The sequence below is a fragment of the Panulirus ornatus genome, chromosome 63 (assembly GCF_036320965.1).
Source record: "Panulirus ornatus isolate Po-2019 chromosome 63, ASM3632096v1, whole genome shotgun sequence".
NCBI classification, from domain to species: Eukaryota; Metazoa; Arthropoda; class Malacostraca; order Decapoda; family Palinuridae; genus Panulirus; species Panulirus ornatus.
In genome coordinates, this window is record NC_092286.1 from 4,509,258 (window position 1) to 4,535,957 (window position 26,700).

The window sequence follows — 26,700 nt, forward strand, 5'->3', positions numbered from 1 at the left end:
ATCTTACGTAGTTTAGGGTGGGTGCAATGGGTGGGGTAGGAGGTGTGTAAGGTGTGGGAGGTCTAGTGTGGTGGGGTTGGCCATTGTGGTAAAGGGTCGGGGTGTGGTGGAGGCAGGGAGAGGAGGGGGAGTCAGGTGAGGTGGTGTTATGAGTAGGAGACACGGAAGGCAGAGCTAGTGTAAACATCCTGTACGCACACCACTCTGTTCCTCATGCTGGCTCTTGGCTGGAGACACCAATGTAAACCCATCCGCTTCTCCGGCCTCCTGACCGAAGCATCTGTGCAACACTGGAGGACGACATTGGTTAGGAAGGATGCTTTAGGTCAGTGTATCTTTAACATCTTTGGTAAGACTGTGCAGCCTTTGAACACGACGGTACAGCCCCGTGGGTGTAATGACGTGACCTTTGATCTGACCCCTCAAAAGTCAAGTTAGGGGGAGGGGGGGTCACCCCATTACACTCCAAGGGTCGCGCCGTCATGCTCAAGGAGTTCACTTCGCTCTACGAAGACTGATGATTCCTCGTACCTCAGGTATATGACGTATATTAATGGTGTTATCCGGATATTTGATGCTCTCTGTCCTTAGTAGGCCATCACTGCTTCGCAGCCTTGATTTGTACTGCCTTCGGTGAAGTTCTCGGCTACAGTGCCGATTCTTATGTATTCCTGCCTCATGTTTGGTAGGATGAAAGCTTTCGCAAACATAATATTTTGCTTCTGGGTTACCACAAGTATCCAGGTAGGATTCATTGTCTCATAAGTTCCTTTGAATGACCATTTTTTTTTAACGTCAGTTTGATAACCTTGTTATTAATCTCAGTAATGATAACGAACAATGTCACAGATTATTGGAGGACATTATCATCTCGGGTGTTTCACCTAATCTGACGTATACACCCCAGCTCCTGTACGTGTCCTTCCCAGTGTGTCGCAGATGTGGACGTTGTAATGCACGACCCAGACCTCACAGTCCATTTGATCTTTTATGCGAGTCCCCGGGAAGGCTGCAGAAAATGTTTTTGTTTCAGCTCGTAAGCCTTTTACGAAACGGATTTGGGTAATTTTATGCTACTGAAGTATTTTTATTTAGACACATAAATGACGTAACATTTCTTTTCACACACACGCATACACACACACACACACACACACACACACACACCGTCATAAAAAGAGTGAAGGTGAGACAAGACATAAAGAGGATACATGACTGTAGAAACTGCACGAACCTCGACAATTTCTTTGGTAACACATTGAGAAATGGGGTTGTTCATCAGCCAGGAAACAAGGCTTTCTGGTGTGAGGTTCTGTAAAATTTACAGTGAAAGAGTAGGAACATGCGTGCCTCTAGCCTCAAACACGGAGGGAATGGTGAGAATGTGGAAGTAAATGGTTCAACAAAAGACGTCAAATAGCAAAGGAGTTTCGAGATATGCAATAGTGAAGATATTGGCGACACTCCAGGCAGCCAGCCAACATTTTCAAGATATAAGAGAGTGAGGAACAGGTATACTATGATGAGGAAGGAGGGACAAAATACTGTGAAAAGATCAACGTGGACAAGGAAGGAGAAAATCTGGGGTGATGTCCGTCAAAGAACAGGTAATCAAGTTAAGGGATTCGGGGGGAAGACTTGTGCAGGGTGATGTAAGGGTACGTAAGGAACTGAATAACAAATTCAGAAGTGCATTCGTGGTGGAAGAAATTATAGTCTCCCGACATCACTGAGGTGGAATGGGGAGGTGTAAGAAAACACTAAGATATCTGGAAAAGACAGTGAAAGATGTAAAAGAATACCTATATTGTATAAAACTGGTGAAGGAATGTGTAAGAGTGGTGGAGGAATGGAATACAGTAACCGAAGACGTGGTTAATGCAGACAGTGTATATGAATTTAAGAGGTTGTGTGGCAGCAGAGAGTGTTGTAGAAATGGGGCCTCCACGTGTGTAAAACCGTCTTCCCCTACGGAAGGAATAGGTAATTCCAAATAGGTAATTGTACATCTTTGATCCACCGTGGACCCCCGCTGTAACCCACCATGATATAGACCATGATGAACACTTGTGCCGTGATGAGTCATCTCACTTACCAAGGTTGGTCGTTACCTACTGACACACTCGGTGATGTAGTTAAGCAGGACACTCACTGTACTCTTGTTTGACGACCAACATCCGACAATTTAAACTCGACATGGTGTCACCTGTAATCTCCTGTCGTGGACCTCATGATTGTGTGAACTGTAAGGTAAACTGTACTACGTGAAAGTAAATGAAAAACGCCAGACGAAGGAAGTTGATAAACACCAGACGAAGGTAAATGAGAAACAGCATACGAGAGTGAGACACACCAGACGAATACAGATGAGAAACAGCAGCTTTTGGAATAGTGTAGTTGGAATAGGTGAAGGAAGAGCAGTGGTGAGAGGCAGTCGGAGGAGAATCGTGTGTGTGGCCGCCACTTGTTGGACCGATAAAGTACTCTGGTGGCAGGAATCACAGGCATAATAACTCCCTCTTGACCTCTTCCACCAACAGTGTCACACAATACAGGTGACAATGATGGTGGAGGTGGCGCTTTCTTCAACAGCGACACGGGGGCGTCAGGCTGGGCAGCACAAGACAAATGATGATGAGTAATGACGCTGGTGAGGATTACCAGTGTAGTGACCCTAATGATGATGATAGTGAAGAGGACAGAAGCGTTCAAGTTGATGACGTTGACGGTGCTGACCGTAATGATATGACGCATATCACACGACCATTCTTAATGTTTGCCCTGCATACCATAACTATGTACTGCGTGGGGGTGGGCGGAGGACAGTGAAATCAGCAGTCTGGCTGGGGAGGCGGAGTTGTCAGGGTGTGGGTGGGTACGGGTGGGAGTGAGGCGGAGCCTAAACCAGTGTTGTAATCTTGAACCTAAGATTACACACACACACACACACACACACACACACACACACACACACACACACACACACACACACACACACAGCCTCTCTGGGAGAGACATTCAAGGTGCCACAGCCTGAAACATAGCTGATGACGTCTGGCTGATCCTGGGGCCCAACGGTAAGGTGAGGAGGTGAGTGGGTAAGGAGGATGTTTGGTGGCAGCAAGATGCATGAGTTGTGTGGGTGTGGGGAGTGGATATGCACCACTGGATTTCCAGCGACCTCATCCACAATATGTGTGCGGGATACCTTGCCACCCCGCCCATCCAGTGCTTCATCCACCTCATGTAGTCGGCTCCCCTTTCCACCCCGTCTTGCCACAGTCTCATCCACCACATGTGGATGGTTTCCCCGTGCGCGCCCATACATACACACGCTTTAGTGTCAGGAATTATGGTTAATCTCAAGTAAAACAGACGGCGTTACGGTCGAATCGATTTAAAACTGGAGGTGCATTTCATTCCTCCCTCCCTGTCGGTCCCCAGGGGTGGGTTTTAGCACGTGCCATACTCCTAGGGGAGGGACACTAGGATCCTGGCACACGCCACACACCCGCGCAGGCACGTGCACCCTCTGCATGTAATGTTCCCTCTCGCCTTGTCACATTCTCGAGTTGTGTAATGCACTCGAGGTATGAGAATATCTAAAGACCCGGACAGTATTGTCGTGTTAAGCCTCGTGACACTCGCTTGTAAATCATGGACATTTGGGCTCATTCATACGGCCATCACCGTCTTATATGACTGAAAATAGCGTGTGTTTCTCAGAGGCATACCGGCCTTATCGCACGAGGGGGTTTGGGGGGAAAACTACACCAGCCCCGTACTTAATATTCTTCCTAGCGAGTTCTAGGCAAGAGAGGCCGTCCCACTAAAGCCCCCTCCTTGCTTCTTGGAATGTAAGGGATTTTCTTGGGACTTCCTTCCTCGCCATGCCTCTTGGTGTTGGGAGTGGTGATAGTGAAGTGGTTGTGGAGGTGATGGTAGTAGTAGTAGTAGTTGTTGTCATTGTGGATCTCCTGGGGAGGAGGGTGGGGTACTTTTTGGCTGTGGTTCTTTGTGTGTGTGGTGATGGTGCAGTGTTTGTGTGTGTATGTGTGTGGTTATGGTGGTGACGGACGGGTTATGGTGGTGACTTACGGGTGGCGTGTGTTGTTATCCTTGGCTACGTTCCATCATGATCATGGTGGTAGGGTCGCCCTGTTCCACCAGTAGCCGCCACACCCGCCAGACTCTCACCGTCTAGACTGACTCATTCATACTGCAACGAGCCCCCCCCCTTTTTTTTCTTTACCTCTACTGCCAGCGTACGTACTATTCCGGCCACATCTCATTAGCTTTGCTGATGTATTGGTGGTAAGAATTTATCTTGCGTGTCCCTTAATACCGAACCAGTTTTTCTATGTTCTCTCGTAAAGTAACACCTCCCCATATATATATATATATATATATATATATATATATATATATATATATATATATATATATATATATATATATATATATATATATGCAGAACCCTAACTTCACCGTGAACAGAAATATGCAACAATCACCACTGGAAAGAGAAAATAAAAATGGTGAGTACTTAAAATAAAAATGGTGAGTACTTACGTTTAATACATCCTGCCTGAGGATGTATCAAACGAAAGAAATCATTTTTATTTTCTCTTTCCATTGGTAATTGTTGCATATATATATATATATATATATATATATATATATATATATATATATATATATATATATATATATATATATATATATATATGTGTGTGTGTGTGTGTGTGTGTACAAATTCAATTGTTTATGTGTTACTGTTTGACGGCTGAACAGTAGCACGTAAAGGTCCCAGACTGTGGGTGTGGGTGCTTCAGAGTCTGGGTAAGGATTTAGGCTACTGCACATCGGCTCTGAAGGCTGTTTTGATGCCACCACAAAACCGCTTTTCAAAAGCCTCATAGATTACACACAGTTCACCGCAGCACCCATTCAAAATAGGCGACCTAGGGCCTCAGATTATGGTGCAGGTACGTGAGTTTCAAAGGCAGGGATCCAGGGGGAGTATACCAAATACCGGCCGTAAAGGTCAACAAAGGTCAACTTTCAAGGTCCAAGAGTTACTACAGCATGCTATTCATTCAGCTCAAGAATGTCCACGGATTTCTGTGTTTCAACAGTCGGCCTTCAAAAGCCAGTAGAAAGCCAACAAATTTATGCAAATTTCTATAAAACCCTAAATTTTTATAAAAGCATTATTTTATTTACATGCAGTGCCCTGTACCCTAGTTTATATATATATATATATATATATATATATATATATATATATATATTTTTTTTTTTTTTTTTGCTTTGTCGCTGTCTCCCGCGTTTGCGAGGTAGCGCAAGGAAACAGACGAAAGAAATGGCCCAACCCACCCCCATACACGTGTATATACATACGTCCACACACGCAAATATACATACCTACACAGCTTTCCATGGTTTACCCCAGACGCTTCACATGCCTTGATTCAATCCACTGACAGCACGTCAACCCCGGTATACCACATCGCTCCAATTCACTCTATTCCTTGCCCTCCTTTCACCCTCCTGCATGTTCAGGCCCCGATCACACAAAATCTTTTTCACTCCATCTTTCCACCTCCAATTTGGTCTCCCTCTTCTCCTCGTTCCCTCCACCTCCGACACATATATCCTCTTGGTCAATCTTTCCTCACTCATTCTCTCCATGTGACCAAACCATTTCAAAACACCCTCTTCTGCTCTCTCAACCACGCTCTTTTTATTTCCACACATCTCTCTTACCCTTACGTTACTTACTCGATCAAACCACCTCACACCACACATTGTCCTCAAACATCTCATTTCCAGCACATCCATCCTCCTGCGCACAACTCTATCCATAGTCCACGCCTCGCAACCATACAACATTGTTGGAACCACTATTCCTTCAAACATACCCATTTTTGCTTTCCGAGATAATGTTCTCGACTTCCACACATTCTTCAAGGCTCCCAGAATTTTCGCCCCCTCCCCCACCCTATGATCCACTTCCGCTTCCATGTTTCCATCCGCTGCCAGATCCACTCCCAGATATCTAAAACACTTCACTTCCTCCAGTTTTTCTCCATTCAAACTCACCTCCCAATTGACTTGACCCTCAACCCTACTGTACCTAATAACCTTGCTCTTATTCACATTTACTCTTAACTTTCTTCTTTCACACACTTTACCAAACTCAGTCACCAGCTTCTGCAGTTTCTCACATGAATCAGCCACCAGCGCTGTATCATCAGCGAACAACAACTGACTCACTTCCCAAGCTCTCTCATCCCCAACAGACTTCATACTTGCCCCTCTTTCCAAAACTCTTGCATTCACCTCCCTAACAACCCCATCCATAAACAAATTAAACAACCATGGAGACATCACACACCCCTGCCGCAAACCTACATTCACTGAGAACCAATCACTTTCCTCTCTTCCTACACGTACACATGCCTTACATCCTCGATAAAAACTTTTCACTGCTTCTAACAACTTTCCTCCCACACCATATATTCTTAATACCTTCCACAGACCATATATATATATATATATATATATATATATATATATATATATATATATATATATATATATATATATATATATTGGAAAGGATGACAATTTTGCGCGTGATCAAGATATTCCTATGAGTCCACGGGGAAAATGAAACACGAAAAGTTCCCAAGTGCACTTTCGTGTAATAATCACATCATCAGGGGAGACACAAGAGAGAAATATAACAGTCAGTTGATATACATCGAAGAAACGAAGCTAGGACGCCATTTGGTAAACAAGTAAACATGTTTACCAAATGGCGTCCTAGCTTCGTCTCTTCGATGTATATCAACTGACTGTTATATATCTCTTGTGTCTCCCCTAATGATGTGATTATTACACGAAAGTGCACTTGGGAACTTTTCGTGTTTCATTTTCCCCGTGGACTCATAGGAATATATATATATATATATATATATATATATATATATATATATATATATATATATATATATATATATATATATATATATATATATATATATATATATATATATATATATATATTTATATATATATTTATATATATATATATATATATATATATATATATATATATATATATATATATATATTTTTTTTTTTTTATTATACTTTGTCGCTGTCCCCCTTCAGGATCATTTTCTCTGAGAGTCCTGGTGTCACCCAGGACCTTTCTAAAGGCTCCTGCAGCCCAGTGATGCTCTGCATCCAGTAGCATGAAAATGTACGCTCCTTTAGAGTGAAAATATCTTTGACGGGACTGTGAGAGAATGAATGAGGAAAGGTTAACAAAGAGGATATATGTGTCAGAAGTGGAGGGAAGAAGGAGAACGGAGGCCAAATTGGAGGCGTGAGGATGGAGTGAAAAAGATTTTGAGGAACCGGGGCCTGAAACTGCAGGGAGGTGAAAAGGCGTGCACAGGATAGATTGAATTGGAACGATTAATATACTGGGGTCGACGTGCTGTCAGTGAACTGAACCAGGGCATATGAAGCGTCCGGGGTAAACCTTGAAAAGGTGTGTGAGACCTGGATGTGGATTGGGAGCTGTGGTTTCGGTGTATTACGCTTGATATCTTGAGAATGGATGTGAGCGGATGTAGCCCTTCTTCGTGTGATCCAAGTGCCACGTCGTTAACGCGGGAAACGGCGATCATTATATATATATATATATATATATATATATATATATATATATATATATATATATATATATATATATATATGAGAGAGAGAGAGAGAGAGAGAGAGAGAGAGAGAGAGAGAGAGAGAGAGAGAGAGAGAGAGAGAGAACTCTTGCTGCAGGATTTTACAGTGATGTAGGTGGCGGTGACCTCGGGTGTTGTGACTGTGAAGGGCGTGTGTCTGCTCACCTCACCTCACCTCCACATACCAGTATTTCCATTGGACTTGAGCACCTCTCGTTGGCTGGCACTGTATACTCTGGTGGTGGTGCAGACGATGGCATAGGGAAAGGCCGCACGGAACAGGACCAGCTCCCTCTTTCACTTTCCGTTAGTTTTGTACGCCCATCTGCCTCTACTCCTCCCTTTCTTGTTAACCTGCATTGACGTCCTAACGGCCAATCAGGCGATATGAAGATGCGCTCCGTAGGTCTACATACATTGCTTTGTGCATTGCGTTGATGGTTTGGAAGTTCTCCTCTGGCTGGGTGTTTACGGTACAGAACTTGCGACTATCTCGATGAACTGTCCCCGGCATCCCGGATGTTAAACATTCTCATATGAAATTTATGGCACAGTTTCGATTCTGGTGTAGATGTTTTACTGAGTTGCCCAAGCCATCGTTTCAGAAGGAAATTATTTTAAATGCCACATGAGAAAATAGCATTATTTTCTAATTCCTTCCCAGTGTTTCCAATTGGTGAATAGATTTTTTTTTTTTTTACCTTCCCGGCCTCCTTGAAGGTTGATGGCATCACACAATATTATTTTATTTTAGAGAGGATTATTGCCTTGAAGTGGTTCATCATAGGTTTTTACCTTTCATGTCTTGAGGGCTTGCAAAATCCAGGCCGTCATATATATTTTCTCTCAAATGGCAACAGTTACCCGGCGAATGGCAAGGTTAGCCGGCTTGATTATGTCGAGATATTTTACAAATATCTTTTGGAGGAGGAAAGTATAGGTGATTTTTTTGTGTGTGTAGCCCGTATACTGTACTGGCTTTATATTCTTATTAACATATTGAAGCAGTTGATGCCGATCTCCATTGATTGTAACCCATAGATGATGGACATGACAAACTAGAAGAGGCACAGGCACAGTTCTTGGGGAACACCAGTGCGAGATATTTCTCAGGGAATATATTATAGACAATTTTAGTGTTGCAACTTTGAGGTTGCCGTAAAAGTTTTTGTAGTTGTCTTAAAAGTATTAACAAAATGATATTTGTTAAGCTTCAACTTCAGCACAGCCTTTTCTGCCCGGGTTAGTATGAAGCAATTGCACGATATTAGAGGCTTTCAGAGCACAAGTGTACCTAACAACGGCCTTGATGACAATGTTCACATTATTCCTGCTTATGGCACTGTTGTAGAAAGTGTAATGTGGCCAGCGCTCATCTCGTACGTGGACTGTGTCAGCCCGTCCTGCGTACCACCTTTCTCGCCGTCATCCCCAGGCCTCCCCTGTTCAGCTCTCAGTCTCTCCCAGTACATCGCCGCTTATCTCCCACTTTCTTCCATTCTTTACCGCTTACGCTTGCTGGCGTTCGTTCTAGCTGTCATTTTCGTACTTCTCGTTAAACCTGTATTGTGTCTCAGTGAACGTGTTGAGGCTGCCGTGCCGTATACCGCTCTTCAGTCACCATCGCTGTTTCTTCACACGCTGTACCCCTTGCCCACCCACCCGTGCCTCAGTCCATGCATACAAGACAGGGCCAGGAACACCCGCCCCACACCGAAGGTACTGTCTTGTGGCCCCGGACGCACGGAGCCACATGCCGCTTGCCTCTTTTGCATCTTCCACCACAGTCGACAAACGTGTGCGTCAGGCATCGACCGCCCTCCTGCCTCACCCCGCCAACAGTACTGGGACACCACAGTGTGTACGGCTGATGATGCTATCAGGTGTACTGTTGCTCTCACATTATTTTTATCTTCGGTGTATTTACGTGTATAATGTGTGTGTGTGTGTGTGTGTGTGTGTGTGTGTGTGTGTGTGTGTGTGTGTGTGTGTGTGTGTGTGTGTGTTATACTGTTTGAGTGTTTGTGTTCACATGTATGTGGGAAGTTGGTGGTGCGTGTATTCATAGGAAGTCCGAGCCTGGAGACAAGATCGTCCTACACATAATTAATGCCGGACGTCTTGCAGTGATGGAGAGGCCCCGTGGAGTGAGGCATAGCTAATCCTCTTAGTCTCATTCATGGCAGTTGCCACCTGACGGATTATGCTGATTACTACCCCTGATCTGAGGCTGCCGAGTGGTCGTAACTCTCCCTCATCCGATCCTGCTGAGAGGACATAACTCTCCCTGATCTGAGCCTGCTGAGAGGACATAACTCCCCCTGATCTGAGCCTGATGAGAGGACATAACTCTCCCTGATCTAAGCTTGCTGAGAGGCCTTAGTTGTCCTAGGTCTGAGCCTACTGAGAGGACATAACTCTCCCTAATCAGAGTCTACTGAGAGGCCGTAACTCTCTGATCTTAGTCTGCTGAGAGGCCTTAGTTGTACTAGGTCTGAGTTTGCTGAGAGGCCATAACTCTTGTTGATCTGAGCCTGCTGAGTGACCATAACTCTCCCTGAACTGAGACCACTGAAAGGCCATGCCTCCTGATCTGAGCCATGCCGAGAGACCATAGTTCTCTCTTACCTGAAGCTGCTAAGGTGGCCATAACCTGATCCAAGCCTGTTGAGAGGCCATAACTCTCCCTGATATGAGCCTTCTGGGACGCCATAACTCCTCGGGGTCAGCCTGCTCAGAGGCCGTAACTCACGTTTATACCGTTACAACTTTATACATGTAACTAGTGTTTTTTTTTTCGTAAGTTTTATGCGTAGAAACGTCCCTATATTCCGGTATGTGGTGTCAGTTGGTTTGATCTGTGCCGCACTTGGGGTTATTCCCATTATACAGCATACATTGCTGGTCTGTTTGGTTAGGGAGGAGCTTAGTGATGTAAGGAGAAGGTTTCGATTAGGTTTGTTACAATAACGCATGTACTACTGTTATTCTATTTTTGTTTTCTTCTTTATTTCAGGTAAGAGGATTAAGCAGTGGCAGCTGATCCCGTCAGGTGAGAGGGTGAGTAGAGTAGCAAGGCATGTAGTGGGGTGGTTGATGGATGACTGGGAACGGTAGTTGGGGCTGGTGGAACGGGCTAGCTACACCGAGGATAGATCACTCTTCATTTATGTAAATGGCTCCGCTTATGGACGGAAGTCCTCCTCTAGGCTAGGCCCAGAATGGGGAAAAGAAAGAGGAAAAAGGGAGAATGATTTGAAAAAAGAAGAGAATGGAGGAAAGCATGTGAAAACGAAATATAGAAGGTGAGGAGGATAGATGGATGTTTTATGTCAAGAAGCGATATTAAATCTTACCCGATAGATTATTATTGTAATGAGAGAGAGAGAGAGAGAGAGAGAGAGAGAGAGAGAGAGAGAGAGAGAGAGAGAGAGAGAGAGAACAGCAACCTGAGACTGAGGGTGTAAGATGGTTACTGGTGCCATTTCATCACTCCAGAGTCGGGGGGGTGGGTGTTAGTACTCTGGGCGCGCTGTGTCTACCACCTGCTGACTCGAGGGTGTAAGATGGTGGCTCCGGGCATCACCTGAACATTCGTAATTCAGAAAGAGGTGTGTATGTTCGGGGGAGTGGTTTGAGGAAATACGTCGGCGTAAGTGATGTGTGTAGGCCAAGTCGTCCCCTCTGCCTCTCCCTCAGGTCGTCCACAAACGACCCGGTGTGTCCGTCTTCGTTGAGGATGTTGGAGGTTCCGTTGCACCGGCTGCCTGAGGCTGCTGGGACGCATGGTATCAGTCACAGGGGGATGGAGGATGATGGGAGGAGTGATGTGAGCTGTGTCCCCCACCTCCCCGGCTAGGCTTGTGGTTGGCAGGCATTTGGGGGTCGCCGGTTGCAGAGCCTCACCCACTTCATAAGTCATGGGATCACGGGGTCTTAACTCGGTGTGGCTGAGATCCCGGGCCACGGTGCCTCCTGCTGCTGCTGCTGGTGTCGGCCGTGTGTCGCAGGGATCCAGACTGACGCTTGCCACCAGTTGACCTCTGCCTCATTTCCATACACAAGTTCCCTCCATCGTGTTTTTGGTTCATTTTCAGCAGTATTGTCTTAGGCCGGTTATTCACTGGGGATTGTTTGTTGTGTGAGAGCATGTTGAGGAGGCTTTTAAGGACGGGATTATATACAAGTTGGACTCTGGAAAGATTGGAATGTTTTACTGTGGTTGGTTGGAATGGTGTCAGGGTTGTAGGACAAGCGGGTTGGGAGGGTGTGTCGGCACACCATTTTTCGAGAAGTGGATGAGGACCAGGCTCACCAGTCTGGAGTCTTCGTGATTGAGGGCGGGCTGGCACTGGCCTGGGCTTGCTGTGGTTGAGGGTCGACACATCGGCCTTTGGTTGCCGTGGTCGAGGGCAGGCTAACCAGTCAGGAGTGGCCGTGTTCGGGGGGGGGGGGGGGAGCTCACCAGTCTAGGGTTGCCGTGGTTGGAGGCTCGCTCATCCTGTTTCCCCTCAGTCCTGCCATTATTTGATTTTCCCTAAGATTAAGTTCTCAGATTACTTATAGTTTCATGTTCTTTGTTTTTATTTTTCCATCCCTTTTCTTCCTCAGTCTGTCTTTGTGCCTCTTCCCCAACACACACACACACACACACACACACACACACACACACACACACACACGCGCGCGCGCGCGGGCGCGCGCGTATGAGAAGCCGCGCGTGATTGGTCGGTTCCCTTCGCTGTGATCGCTTCCCTATGTTCCTATAGCTTTCCCCGGGATTGATAGCCTTTGTATAGTGTGAATAGGGGGGCGATCATCCTGGAGGAGAACGAAGGGTTTTACCTGCTCTCATTCGCTCACCGTGGATATAATCTTGACTCTACTTAATTTAGTATACCTCTAGGCTCTTTGTCAGTATGAGGAATTTAGTATAGCTTGAGGCGCTACTGAAGTATGAGTAATTTAGTGTGCTTTGGAAGCTCTCCTGGAGTTTGAATTAGTTAGTGTACCTACCTTGAGGCTCTCCCTCAGTTTTGTTACTGCAACGCACCTTTAACCTTTCCTTCCGTGTGCTTGCTTCACTGTATCCTTAACCTGTCCTTACTTTATATTACTTCACTGTATCCTTAACCTGTTCTTACTTTATATTACGTCGCTGTATCCTTAACCTGTCCTTACTTTATATTACTTCACTGTATCCTTAACCTGTCCTTACTTTATATTACTTCACTGTATCCTTAACCTGTCCTTACTTTATATTACTTCACTGTATCCTTAACCTGTCCCTACTTTATATTAGTTCACTGTATCCGTAACCTGTCCTTACTTTATATTACTTAACTGTAGCCTTAACCTGTCCCTACTTTATATTACTTCACTGTATCCTTAACCTGTCCTTACTCTGTATTACTTCGGTGTATTCTAAACCTGTCCTGTATAATGTTTCACTGTATCTTCAGCCTCTCTGCTTCTGGCAGGCAGGAGCAGTCTGTGTGACACTAGTCAGCACTTGGTATTCTTCTGTCATTCTCCTGCGGGTCAACAGTACTGTACAGTGCCGCAGATTCTGCTGACTCAGGATCGGGACTACGGCCGTTCCCTCGCGGGGCCGCACCCACCCACCAGACCTCTGGTTAACTGTAGCAGGCTGAAAGCCCTGAAACATCTTTCCAGAGCATAAGTGAGAGAGATACAGTATGATATACACATGAAAGATATCTATCAAAGTTGAGGGCGTAGCATATACACATGAAAGATATCTATCAAAGTTGAGGGCGTAGCTTGCATATAGAGATAATAGTACCACCTTAGAGTGATGCTCTGCCTGGGTTGCACCGTTGACGTCGTCTGAAAAACAGATTCGTTCAAGGAAGTACAAGAGAGAATAGCTTTAATATGAGAGGTCCACGACCCACTGCTGGCAGGTGCGCGGAACACAATGGAAACTCTCTCCTAGACTTCACGGAACATCCGGACGTCTTCCTATGAAATCACATGAGAGCAGCCAGGTTGTGTAACGTTTGAGACCTGCAGCATCAAGTCGGCATAGTAGGCCAGAGCCTCATCAGGAAACCTTGATGGTAGACCGAGTTGCCGAGGTAGGAGGTGACGTCCCCGTTCACTGTGTAAGGTGTGCGTCAGAAAAGTTCACACTTGCTTTACTGTGCTGTTGAGGCTGGTGTCGTGTGGGAGTTAGGTGATAAACACTGGGCCTCAGTCCATGATGTAGTGTATGGTGGAGGGGTGGTGTAAGGCATGGTATGATGGTGGATGTAGAGAGTGCTTTGTAACCCATTTGTGTGTTGTGAAGACTGTGGTGCGCCTCACGTCATACCCACCACCAGGGTATGACATCACTCGTAGTGACTGTACTGATAGTGCGTGTTATCATGAGGATGTGAGCCAGCTGTCGCATCTTCCGCTCCACCCGCTACGTGCTCTGCCCCACAATAACTAGAGGTTAATGTTTATCCACTGTGTTCCCGGAGGTATTGAGCGTGTACCGCAAATGTTGAGGTGAGGAAAGGTAGTGTATGTGACCCAGTGTAAGCCGGTGGTTGGGAGGCAACCTCCCGTCTTTAACCTACCTCACACACACTCCAACGTGCAGCAGTTACCGCCGGCCTCGCTGGTCCTCAGTGCACCATAAAGTCATGCTCATGGCAGGAGAGGACTGGTGGTAGTGGTGAACCATGGCTGGCTGCGCTAGCCTAACTGAACGTGCTTAATGAAGCAACCAGTTTGTGCTGTGATGAGGTTGGTGGCGTGCACTCGTCTTCTTTCCCACACTCAGCACACTAGGTCTTCCTCTCCCATGGTCACTCCACTGCCAACTCCGCTCTCTTGTCTCCATCGTCACCCCACTCCCCACACTAGCGGTCCCCCGTCTCCCCACCACTTCCCAGTTTATCATCACAAGCCCCACTTCCTCTTCCTGCCTCCAGCTTCGCGTACGTTCACCTACTTTCCTCTGTTTCACCCCGGGTGTGTGTGTGTGTGTGTGTGTGTGTGAGGGGTGGGGGGTTGGGGGGGGGGGGGGGGGATCCTGCCCTAGTGTTCTCCCTCGGTGCTTGCTCCGCGTCTCTCTCATTCGTCATTTCCCACGGATCCCTCCAATCCACTTTCTCCTTCACCCTTCCCTGGGCAACAGAAGGCAGCATTTCCAGATCTTACCTTACGTGAGGTGACTTACTGATGCTGCTCTGGCTGAGGAATAAAGGGAAAGAAGTAGTAGGGCGGTATCTGTAGTGCGGCGATGATGTTGATAGTCCCCTGGTGGTTTACGTCAGGCTTGGGGATAGGGAGCGTGTTGGCTGGTGCCGGCGAAACTTTGCTAAAGAGTTCGGGGACGGCGGCTTTTGGGAAAGGGGAAGTGACCCCCGCACACCCTTCCCCTGGCCCTCCGTACCACCATCCGGGAACGACTGGAAACACGGAGGGTGCATCTATAATCCCGGAGGAGGGAGGCAGGAGGGAGATCGATCATGTTGTACTCATGGAATATCCTGGGAGGAATGGTATTCATTCTGAGCCGCAGAAAAGTTCGCCATTGACCCAACAACACGAGATCCACAGTAGAAAACTGCCACAGAAATCGTAAGGTGGCGTGAGTCTTGTAAGAGAAAAAGTGTGAATATATAGAGGCCAGTTGTTTAGTACATTGTCTATAACATAGAGGAACAGCCTGACTGGGCAGAAAAAACAAGAGCATGGTTTGGTCCTAGTTAGATTGATACACAGGGGCAAAACACATACCAGAAAGCACATAAAGGATAGTATCGGTTGGTGGATACAGTTGGATCTGTTGCGGTAATCATATGAGAGGGACTGGTAGAGTTGATATTGAGATGTGTGGTAAGAGGTTACATGGAGTTGGTGTTGTAGTTATTGTTACAGAATTTTACGTTAGAAGGGAAGTCTTGGAGTCATGGGAGATAGTACACTGAAATGTTGTTAGGATTTAAGAAGGTATGATGGATGGAGGTCATACGTCAAGTTGTTATCCAGGAACACACGGCAATGTCGGAAGAGATTACACCTACGAGTTTTATGAAGGAATAGAAGAATGATGGGAAACTGGCCATGGTAGAGGGAGACATGAGTGTGGTACGAGGAAGGAGATACAGGATAAGTGGTAGTGGAGGATACCAGTGGAATGGTCGAAGGGAGATATTAGGTAGGTAATAGTAGTTACCGGAGAGGGTTCAGTTGTACACTAGAAGGGAGATGTAGGGGTGGTTGTGGTACAGGATCTCTGTGGTATGGCAGAAGCGAGTTACAGGGGAGTTGGTGGTGAAGGGTCACTGGTTTAGTAGAAGGATGTGGAGAAAATGGTGGTGGTCATTGTTATGCGGTAGAAATAAGTAGATGAAGGGGAGATGGTCATAGAGGGATAAAAGGGTGTGATAGATACGTGTATTGTTGGTTGTAGAGAGTCCCATTGGTGTGTGGGTGGTGGTAGAGGGTACGGATTTGCACTTTTAAAGGTTTATTCTCAAGAGAAAACTGATACAGTAAGACGGAATGGGAGACGGGAAGAAGTAAGATGCAAGGAAATGCCTGAAGATCCGGAGAGAATGAGCAGCATTCTTGTGCATGTGTCAACAGGATATTTGACTCACCAGATGACACCTAGTACCAAGCAAGAAGCTATGAAGGGTGTTGTTGGACAATGCCTGCAGCGGTGGCGGGTTTGTATTGGCCATCCACATAATACAAGGTATTGAGGATGTTAGTGGACTTCATGAAGATGAGACATATATCAACTTTGGGCCCGTACAACCTATATGTCTAGTAGGTCACCCAGACATCATGACAGAGTTTTCTTGGGGGGCGCGTCTTCACGCCCACTGCTAGCCTTCGACAAGGTCGTCTTTTCGAGTACTTTATAAAGATGACTGTTTGTGGCAGCATTCTTTAGGCTTGCGTAATCGCTACAGCTGGACTTAATAAAGCTGAACTAGCAGGAATGATCGACCTCTCTTTTTGAAAGCCCTATAGGTCCGCCGTGTGTAACGTATCCTGCTGTTAGTGATAGGTTGAGGAAAACTTTGACACCACAAGTTTTACATTATTTTAGTCATGAATCCACTCCTCACTCGTCTGCTTATACCATCTTTTAGCTGGACTCACGCGCCTGAATTGAATTATTTATGTGGAGAAAGTGGGGGTGAGACCTTCCAGTATTTCCTGTGTATGTGAAGTTTCTCGGCTGAATTTGGGTGTGTTCAGACGTGAGCGCGTCAAGAAGGACAAGCGTAATGAGAGCTCTGTTGTGAGTGTTGGTTAGGTTGGAAGGTAGCGGTCAGGATGACCTTGACACACTGGCTTAACCCCACCCCTTCCCTCCCATCCGCGGCTCTGATCTTCCCTTCTTCCCCTATTTATTTTTTCAACAGGGTGATCGAAGAGAGAGAGAGAGAGAGAGAGAGAGAGAGAGAGAGAGAGAGAGAGAGAGAGAGAGAGAGAGAGAGAGAGAGAGAGAAGGGGGGAGGGGGAGGTGCAGTTTTGAGACGAAAGAGAGAGTGTATCAGTTATATATGTGTTTGGTGCAGGTTTTGTGATATATTTTTTTCCTTCGAATCCCGGATATCCCCAGCCCTGACCTGGTTAGGACGCATTACCTAGACCCGCTCCCTCCTAGCCCTCCCTCTCCCGCCCTGGCCTGGTGAGGGCTGGACTCCTGCAGGAGAAGATAGTGAAACTGTACGTCATGAACGACCCTCGGAGAGTCGGCCAACCCTCGCGGGGCTATTCCCAGTGCCACCTTCTCTCACTTCATTTCTCTCGCTCTCGCAGACTTCTGTATTGTGTTAATATCACGCTTCAATGATGGCAACATTGCAGAGTGTAAAGATATGCAACGATCCTTCGTAAGGTGCACAAACTCCGTTAGAGATCTAAACTTTTGGAAATGACAAATCACTAAGGCTCAGCCTGCAGCCTCTCCTGTACATGCGACTCATACATCACGCTGCGTTGTCCGTCGCACACAGTACGTGATACCTCATACGCTACATGCTCCATCACACGCTACGTGGACCTTCGCAAGCTACGTGGTCCATGACACCCTACGTGGTCCGTTCCACGCCTCACGGAACATGTCACGCAATATGGTAAGCGCAACACTACTCGGCACACGTCCTTATACGGTGCACGCTACACGTTTCGTGCCACACCATACGGTACACCCACTCTTCCTAGTGTAACCCATGGCACGCAGTATATGCCACGTCATGCGGTGCTTACCATACTACCCATTACAACCCATGATACACGGTATATGCCACACCATATACGGTACAGACCACACCTTTTACAATACTTGCCACAACATACAGTATCCATTGTAAAATTATACATTAAACCACACCATCATAAGGTGCATGGTTGAACGTGGTGGAGACTTGGCTGGGATGTATGTCAAGCTGTATGGTACACATGCACCTACAGGAAACGCGACGGTGGTCTGATCCAGGCTGTATGGTAAACATGGAAGCAGTTGGACACTTTCAAAGACATATGGTACTGGTTAGACACCAGACTGTATGATAGAACAGATGTGCTGAACACGTTAAGATTCACGTCAGTGGTTAGACACCAGGTTATTATACAGGGTGTACGCCAAACTAAACAGTAAATGACATACGACGGGCAACACCGCGCGTCAGGGCGTAGAGACTGGTGAGATTATCCTGCACAGCATGGGACTGGTCTTGAGCCATCATGGTGCCAGTGGAACAGTGGCACACTATGTACATACCACAGGGAGGAAATACATCTCTGCCTGTATTTACGCGCCCACCACTGGCCAGTAGAATGTGAAGGTTGCCATGAAAATCAGATTTGTTATTTACGTTGGTTTGGAGGGTTCTGCACCCATAACTGGGTTTTTCGATCCAAGCCTCACAGTTATTTCCGTGGTTAATGAGGATGTTTGAGACCGCAGCCCGTAGACCTACGTTCCCCTCACACCCTGGCGAGTCAAGTACACTTTTCAGTTGTATATATATGTTTTTCGAAGATGAACTTGATCCGCCCTGGCTGGTCCATATTATTTTTAAAATCCGTAAGAAGTGAACTGAACTACTTCGCATCCCGCTTGGTTACCCTCGTATTGTGCTCGCGTTACCATTTGGTATGAGCAATAGTATTTTGCCCGTCCGCCCATGCTTTGTCGTGCCATTAAGGATTGATTTTCGAACGCGCAGATTTGTAGCCTTGCGCTCCGGAGAGTACAGCAGCTTGGGTGCTTGAAGTTGCTGTTGCATGCAACGGGAGGGTGGCGTAGGTTGCCACAGATGGGCGTGATGGCGCTCTTCATCACGCCCAGAAACTTGCTGCCGGTGATTTATCCCCACTGCAGGAGCCTTCCTGCTCTCTCTCTCTCTCTCTCTCTCTCTCTCTCTCTCTCTCTCTCTCTCTCTCTCTCTCTCTCTCTCTCTCTCTCTCTCTCTCTCTCACACACACACACACACACACACACCCTTACCCAGCCCTGCCGCGTCTTGTCTTGCCCTTTAATGTGTTCTGTCATTAGTCCTGCTTACGTGGCTTTGCCCATTGTGTTAGCCCGCCCTGATACTGTAGTCGTTTTACTTCTTTGTGACGTGCTGCTCCTGACCTGCCTTGGTCCGCCTTGCTACTACCCTATGTTTCTTGCTTGTAACCGACTGTTTGTGGTGTTGCTCGCTGGTTGTTACTGGCTGCTTTTGGCTGATGTGAGTGGTTGGTTGTTATTGGCTGTTGTTTGGTTGGGTGGATGGTTGTTACTGGCTTGTAGTGACTGATGTTTAGTTACACACGGTAGCTGGGCGGTTCGAAATTCGGCGTAGGAGCCATTACAGCCCAGCTGATGCGGTACTCGGATATTTTCCTCGGATATTATTAATATTATTATTATTATTATTATTATTATTATTATTATTATTATTATTATTATTATAATTACTACTACTACTACTACTACTACTACTATTGTTGTTTTGTTTTACTGTCTTGAATTAAAAGGCATCGAACTGTTGTGGGTTCCAGATGTTTTCATGAGATCATCCAGTTGTACTGTCGAAACTTTGGCTCTTTATTGTTTGTCTTTAGTGTGGATACTCATACAGTACAGTGCACCGTTACCACCGCCACAACCCTCTAGAACTAGAACTTTACCCACCACCACCACCACCACCACCTTACCACAACTTCCATCTGTCACCATTATCATTAGCAATAACAGTGTCATCAACACCACACCACTAACATCCAACACGAGATATGCTAACTCCATCACCTCTTACCACGTCCATCCCCAACATTTTTTGCCAACTCTCACTGCATTCACTTCTTCCACCATTACCACTTCCACGACATCCATCACCACCTTCACATACTCTCCCACCACCGCCATCACCACTTCCACAATCAAGACCACTAAATTCAACACACACACACTCTCCCGTGAGTGATACTACCAGGTGTGAGATCAACACCACTGCCACCATGAGCATCACATCCACCCTCCCTGCCAGCAACAGCCGCTGGAGGTAGTTTGCTGCTGATGGTGGAGTCAGAGGTGAGGGTGAGGCAGGGAGGATTGTATAGTCGAGATGAGTTGCTTTTGTCTCGCCAGGCATTGTTTGGCTTGGGGTCGGGGATGGAGGGGTTGGGAGAGAGTTGTAAAGAGGAGACTATAACACAGAAGCAAATGTTTGGGTCTAAGCTCTCGCAGTAATGAAGTATGTTCGTGCGGGGGGTCTCATTAGAAGCCTTCGTCACCAGGTTGTCCCTTCCTCCTACAGTGGCGTGGTAAGGCTCAGGTTTTCATTCGAGAAATATGTGGATAGTATGAGAAGGAACTACATACTTGATATTGTATTACTGATCAACAGATGATCTGTTTATTTGTCATGTGTATGGTATATATATATATATATATATATATATATATATATATATATATATATATATATATATATATATATATATAAAGCGTACCTTGAATGGTTACAGGGGCTCTACCCTACCTCCTCTGTTAAGCTGGAGCGCATACAGGAGAGGTATATCCTCGTCTATATCTTGAAGATCACGCAGGCATGGTTCCTAGCTTACATTCGGAACTAACATCCTACTGGCACAATTGCCATGGAAGACTGTACAATACTACCTCTGAAATCCAAAGGTGCAGTATGCACGAAAAGAGAGACCACATTAAATATCCGGGGCCCAAGATTCTTCAACACCTTGCCTTCAGCCATCGAAGTCTGGATAGCATGCACAGTAGAGAAGTTTAAGAGTGCCCTTGATAGGTACCTACAAAATGTACCTGACCAGCTAAACTGTGGGGGCTATTCGTGCCCCAGTGCTGCGGTTTCCAACAGCTTGGTCGACTAACGATCAAATCCAACAGCCTAGGCCCAGCTCAGGCTTTGGGGGTGAAGATCCCTGAAGACCACCAGGTATGCTTGTGGCCAGGCTGGTGTGCCAGACAGTTGCTTGTTGCTGCACTTCTCTTTCCATCATAGCAGACTAGCAGCCTTTTCGAATGACGTTCCACTAAGCTGCTTCTCCGTACATATGAACATATGAAATATCATTAGCACAGTAGAACACTGTGAACTTGAGTAAATCGAGGTTTATAGTATTACTTTGCTTAAGGGAATACATCTAAAAACAGATTTATGACATTAAATAACATAGAGGAATATGTGTAAGACATTATCTGTGATTAACAACAAAATATAAGTTTATTCTTTTTCACTTATGATTAGAACGTACATCACTACATAGGTAGGTGGTAGACAGCCACCGACCGGGGAGGTATATTACTAGCACTACCCACTTGGGTATCGGGAAGGTGAGTGACGGCTTAACAGTGAGCCAGCACTTCCATGGCGGTCAAGTTTCTCTCTTAGTCCAGGTGACTGTTCTACCTCTGACACATGGGTTTAGTTATTGGGAAATAGATCAGAGGGTTAAGTTCCAAAGCATCGAGGTGTAGGGAAAGAGACAGTTATCAAAATGGCCCGACCCACCCGCGAGTATTCACCTTGAGTCGGTAGGATAGTCTCAGGCCTTTGATGGTGCTGTGTTGTATCTACTTGAAGGTAGGGTATCCTCGATTTCAGTGTTGGCGTTTGGCATGATCGTCATATATGTTTCATCGTGGAACTTGAACAAGTTTGGGAGTGGTCATCCTATGTGTATGCTTCATCACATATCTCCTGTACAATGGCAGTAACTGAAAATGTTTAACTGAGTCAGTACCTGCTGTGAATGGTCTCCCTATATTTTCTATGTTGGCAATTTGACTCGTTTAAAAGGTGACGTAAATATATAGCTGGTTTTCAGTCGCGAGAACAATAGATGTAGTGTCGTCATTGGTTTTGTGTTTGTAATGGAACGTACTACTGCAATTATTATCACCCTGGCTGAAGTATGGCTTTACAGTGTGAAGTGTTTGCTCTCATTATCACATCAAGATTCCTACCGCTTCGTGCGTTGGCAACACTTGACTGCATCATGCACACGCTACATGGTGTGATCTCGCTTCTTTCATTAACAATGTAAAAAAATACTTTTTTCCCTTTATGCTGAAAACAAGCTGCATCTATGGATTTTTGTACACTGTAAAAAGCTGAGGGGTGCAAGAAGAGGTTATTATTATAATTATAAAGAGGAAGCGTATGAAAGGGGTGAGTCAGGGGGCAGGGAGTACGTGCGCCCGTTAGAATGATGGCTTGCTCCGGTCGGTACCGCACCGGTTGCTGCCTCTTGTCTCGGTAACGCACCTCTGGATTCATAGTTCTTTGTCCGCCCGTGTTATAGTAACGGTGATCAGTGTTTCAGGATGACAGAAGCTTAATGTATATGTAAGTGTAGTAAAAATAACTCATCATACACCTTTACGTAATGGGCCTGCAAGTTTTTTGTCACCATGGAAGAGCATTTAAATAGCGGGCAGGCTAGGGGTGCGGCTGTCACTGTATAATGTGTTTCTTTGTCTGACTGTGTGTTTTCTTTTTATCTACTTTTCTTACATACACCGAGTTGGTTTTGGTATGGTGAAGGTGTATGAATGTTTGTGTTGCTCATTGTGTGTGTGTGTGTATAAGTAAATAAAGATTCATTGTATTAAGGTAGCCATTCGGGTGAAAACACTTAAGTTGAGGAATTACATAATTGGGGGGCCATGATAGTAACTAGTTAATGAATCTCAAAAGAGCTTAAGATTAAGGTGGGGCTGGATGCGTTTACGCTTTAGATACTTCATTTGTATATTTGTATATGTCCACGCTTTTTTGCTTGTACGTGATTGTCTTTTTATTTGTTTGTACGTGCTTTTATATGTCTGTGCATGTGTGTTTTCGTCTTTGAATTTTTGGAAGTATGTATAAATTTCCTTGCTTTTAGGTTTATCTTTGTGGTTGCCTTTTTGTATATAGAGGGAAGGAGATTTTCATCCGTAAAACCCACTTCTTAATCTCTTCTCTTTCTTATTTATGTATTTCTTTTTGATAGTCTTATCTTTCTCACTTTTGTGCATTAAGCTTGGAGATTAAGCCAGCATTTAATCCGCAAAGTGTAGCTGGCACTCCCTTATGATATATGTATCCCGTGTTCATTTTGTTCTAAGACCACCCGTCAAGGCGGGCGAAACAATCGTGTTGAAGAAGGTACCAAGATCATACACAGCCGCACCGACTTCAGTCACACCTCACAGCCGCCGGGACCCACGACAAGCACTCGAACTGTGTTCTCTGTAGCGTGGACGGAAGAGGTTTATCATAATTAACACACCGAAAATCCCGGGAGGCGTGGTCTCCAATTTACACTCTGAAATTATTCCCGAATGGCGTGCCAGGCATGGAGGACAGTGTAAGGTGACCCAGCCAACATGAAAAGGTGCAATGTATACAGCGATGTAGTTGTGCAAAAGTCTGGGACCCCGAGTGGTTTAATTGAGTCCCTCCGAGAATCAGAAATAATATGGGCCACCCGGCGAAGAACTCCCGAAGCTCACAGTACGATTATTGTTGATTCGATCAGCCATGTTGTTGTAGAGGGTACCGTAGGCCGGCATACGGCTTCTGCTGGTGTTAGAGCGAATGGTGTCACTGAGGTCAGCCTGTGGAGTTTAAACTGATAGAGGTCAACTTATGGAGATCAACTCACGATCCCTATTACCATAACGGGGGGGCTCGGCAGTCGTATGATTTATTTATGTATTCCCCTCGTGGCTCCCAGCATTTTCACAGACTTTGATGAAAATCTCTCCTGTGGCATTTTATTCCGTGTAGAGAGGAAGAAAGGGAGTACTTACGTATTTACGAGCGCTTGCAACAAGTTTTGCCAAAAGGCAGGGCTTAGGGCGCAGCGCGCACCGCGGGAATATTGTTTCGAGAAAGTTGTGTTACCTGTTGTTCAATGTTACATGTGCGATGGAGAGATGGTATGTTTGTAGACCAACTGCCAGGAGCCCACATGTGGGAAATGCAGAAAGAAAAGGCAGCGACATGGGAGAAAGCCACTGAGAGAGAGAGAGAGAGAGAGAGAGAGAGAGAGAGAGAGAGAGAGAGAGAGAGAGAGAGAGAGCAACAATATAATGATAAGAATGTTAATAATAAGATTAGTTCTCAGCAGACACTTCCCATTAGCACGATTAAGCTTATTTGTGAAATGCTTTTTATTTCCTCCATCTCTTACCCGGCGGCGGGTACACCCTGAATTTATAGTTTATATATATATATATATATATATATATATATATATATATATATATATATATATATATTTACCCCTGGGGATAGGGGAGAAAGAATACTTCCCACGTATTCCCTGCGTGTCGTAGAAGGCGACTAAAAGGGAAGGGAGCGGGGGGCTGGAAATCCTCCCCTCTCATTTTTTTTTTTATAATTTTCCAAAAGAAGGAACAGAGAAGGGGGCCAGGTGAGGATATTCCCTCAAAGGCCCAGTCCTCTGTTCTTAACGCTACCTCGCTAATGCGGGAAATGGCGAATAGTATGAAAGAAAAAGAAATATATATATATATTATTATATATTATATATTATTATTATACTTTGTCGCTGTCTCCCGCGTTTGCGAGGTAGCGCAAGAAAACAGACGAAAGAAATGGCCCAACCCCCATACACATGTATATACATACGTCCACACACGCAAATATACATACCTACACAGCTTTCCATGGTTTACCCCAGACGCTTCACATGCCTTGATTCAATCCACTGACAGCACGTCAACCCCGGTATACCACATCGCTCCAGTTCACTCTATTCCTTGCCCTCCTTTCACCCTCCTGCATGTTCAGGCCCCGATCACACAAAATCTTTTTCACTCCATCTTTCCACCTCCAATTTGGTCTCCCTCTTCTCCTCGTTCCCTCCACCTCCGACACATATATCCTCTTGGTCAATCTTTCCTCACTCATTCTCTCCATGTGCCCAAACCACTTCAAAACACCCTCTTCTGCTCTCTCAACCACGCTCTTTTTATTTCCACACATCTCTCTTACCCTTACGTTACTCACTCGATCAAACCACCTCACACCACACATTGTCCTCAAACATCTCATTTCCAGCACATCCATCCTCCTGCGCACAACTCTATCCATAGCCCACGCCTCGCAACCATACAACATTGTTGGAACCACGATTCCTTCAAACATACCCATTTTTGCTTTCCGAGATAATGTTCTCGACTTCCACACATTCTTCAAGGCCCCCAGAATTTTCGCCCCCTCCCCCACCCTATGATCCACTTCCGCTTCCATGGTTCCATCCGCTGCCAGATCCACTCCCAGATATCTAAAACACTTCACTTCCTCCAGTTTTTCTCCATTCAAACTCACCTCCCAATTGACTTGACCCTCAACCCTACTGTACCTAATAACCTTGCTCTTATTCACATTTACTCTTAACTTTCTTCTTCCACACACTTTACGAAACTCAGTCACCAGCTTCTGCAGTTTCTCACATGAATCAGCCACCAGCGCTGTATCATCAGCGAACATATATATATATATATATATATATATATATATATATATATATATATATATATATATATATATATATATATATATGATTTGGGTGCATTACACATGACTGCTACAGGATGGATATGAGGGGATGTAGCCTTTTTCGTCTCTTACTGGCGTTACTTCGCTAACGCAGGAAACGGCGATCAAGTATAATACATATATATGTATGTAAATACAATTGTTATTAGATAACATGTTCAGGTATGTTGTAACTAATGTTTATGTACTACGTGTTGTGTTAGAGAAATGTAATAAGGTATAATATTTGCATATCTGTTTTATGGTATTGATTGGTACTTTAGTAATATATAATTTTTTTCTGTCTTTTTTTGTGCGGTTTTCATGCGACGTTTATTGATGTGCAGTTGTAGTAAATAGTACCTGACGGTGTGCGTTGTGCATTGCTTGATTGTGCTCCTGGTATGTGTCTCATTTTGGCAAGGGTATTACGGGGTTCACTCGCTGCAGATGAGTAATCAATGTAACAGGTATGTTTTTTTTTTGTAGCCATTTTAGGTGAATTTTTCAGTATGTTAACAGCTTTATTTTTTTTTCCAGGTGAGTGTTTGTGGAAGGGTGTCTGCCGTTGCTAGCAGAGAGCGTGGAGGAAAATATGTAAGTTTATTATCGGACATAAAGAGGATGAGATATTTGTGGATGAGTTTTATTTACCTTCGTCAGTAGATGATCGTCGGCCAAGATAGATGGCATTGCATATCATCCGTGGCTTTAACTTGTGCAATGATGGATCCAGTAGAGAACCAAAGCCTAGTTTAGAGACCAGTGGTAGAGTCTAAAGATGTTCCATGTTGATTCAGTTTTTTTTTTTATTATTCTAACGTGTGTTATATTTTGGAGGAGTAGTGTATACAAGACTTCGAGTACCGTTA

The 26,700-nt window shown here is 45.3% G+C and overlaps 1 protein-coding gene and 1 long non-coding RNA gene across 15 annotated transcripts in view; both read left to right on the top strand.

Moving 5' to 3' along the window:
• The window catches only part of LOC139745942 (protein lap4-like), a 556,451-nt gene that overhangs the window by 56,592 nt on the left and 473,159 nt on the right, over nt 1–26,700 (top strand). The window lies entirely within an intron of this gene.
• On the top strand, nt 1,604–26,462 carry LOC139745945 (uncharacterized). Its single transcript, XR_011712023.1, has 3 exons — nt 1,604–2,318; nt 10,774–10,817; nt 26,369–26,462. It is a non-coding gene; the product is annotated as an uncharacterized lncRNA (long non-coding RNA).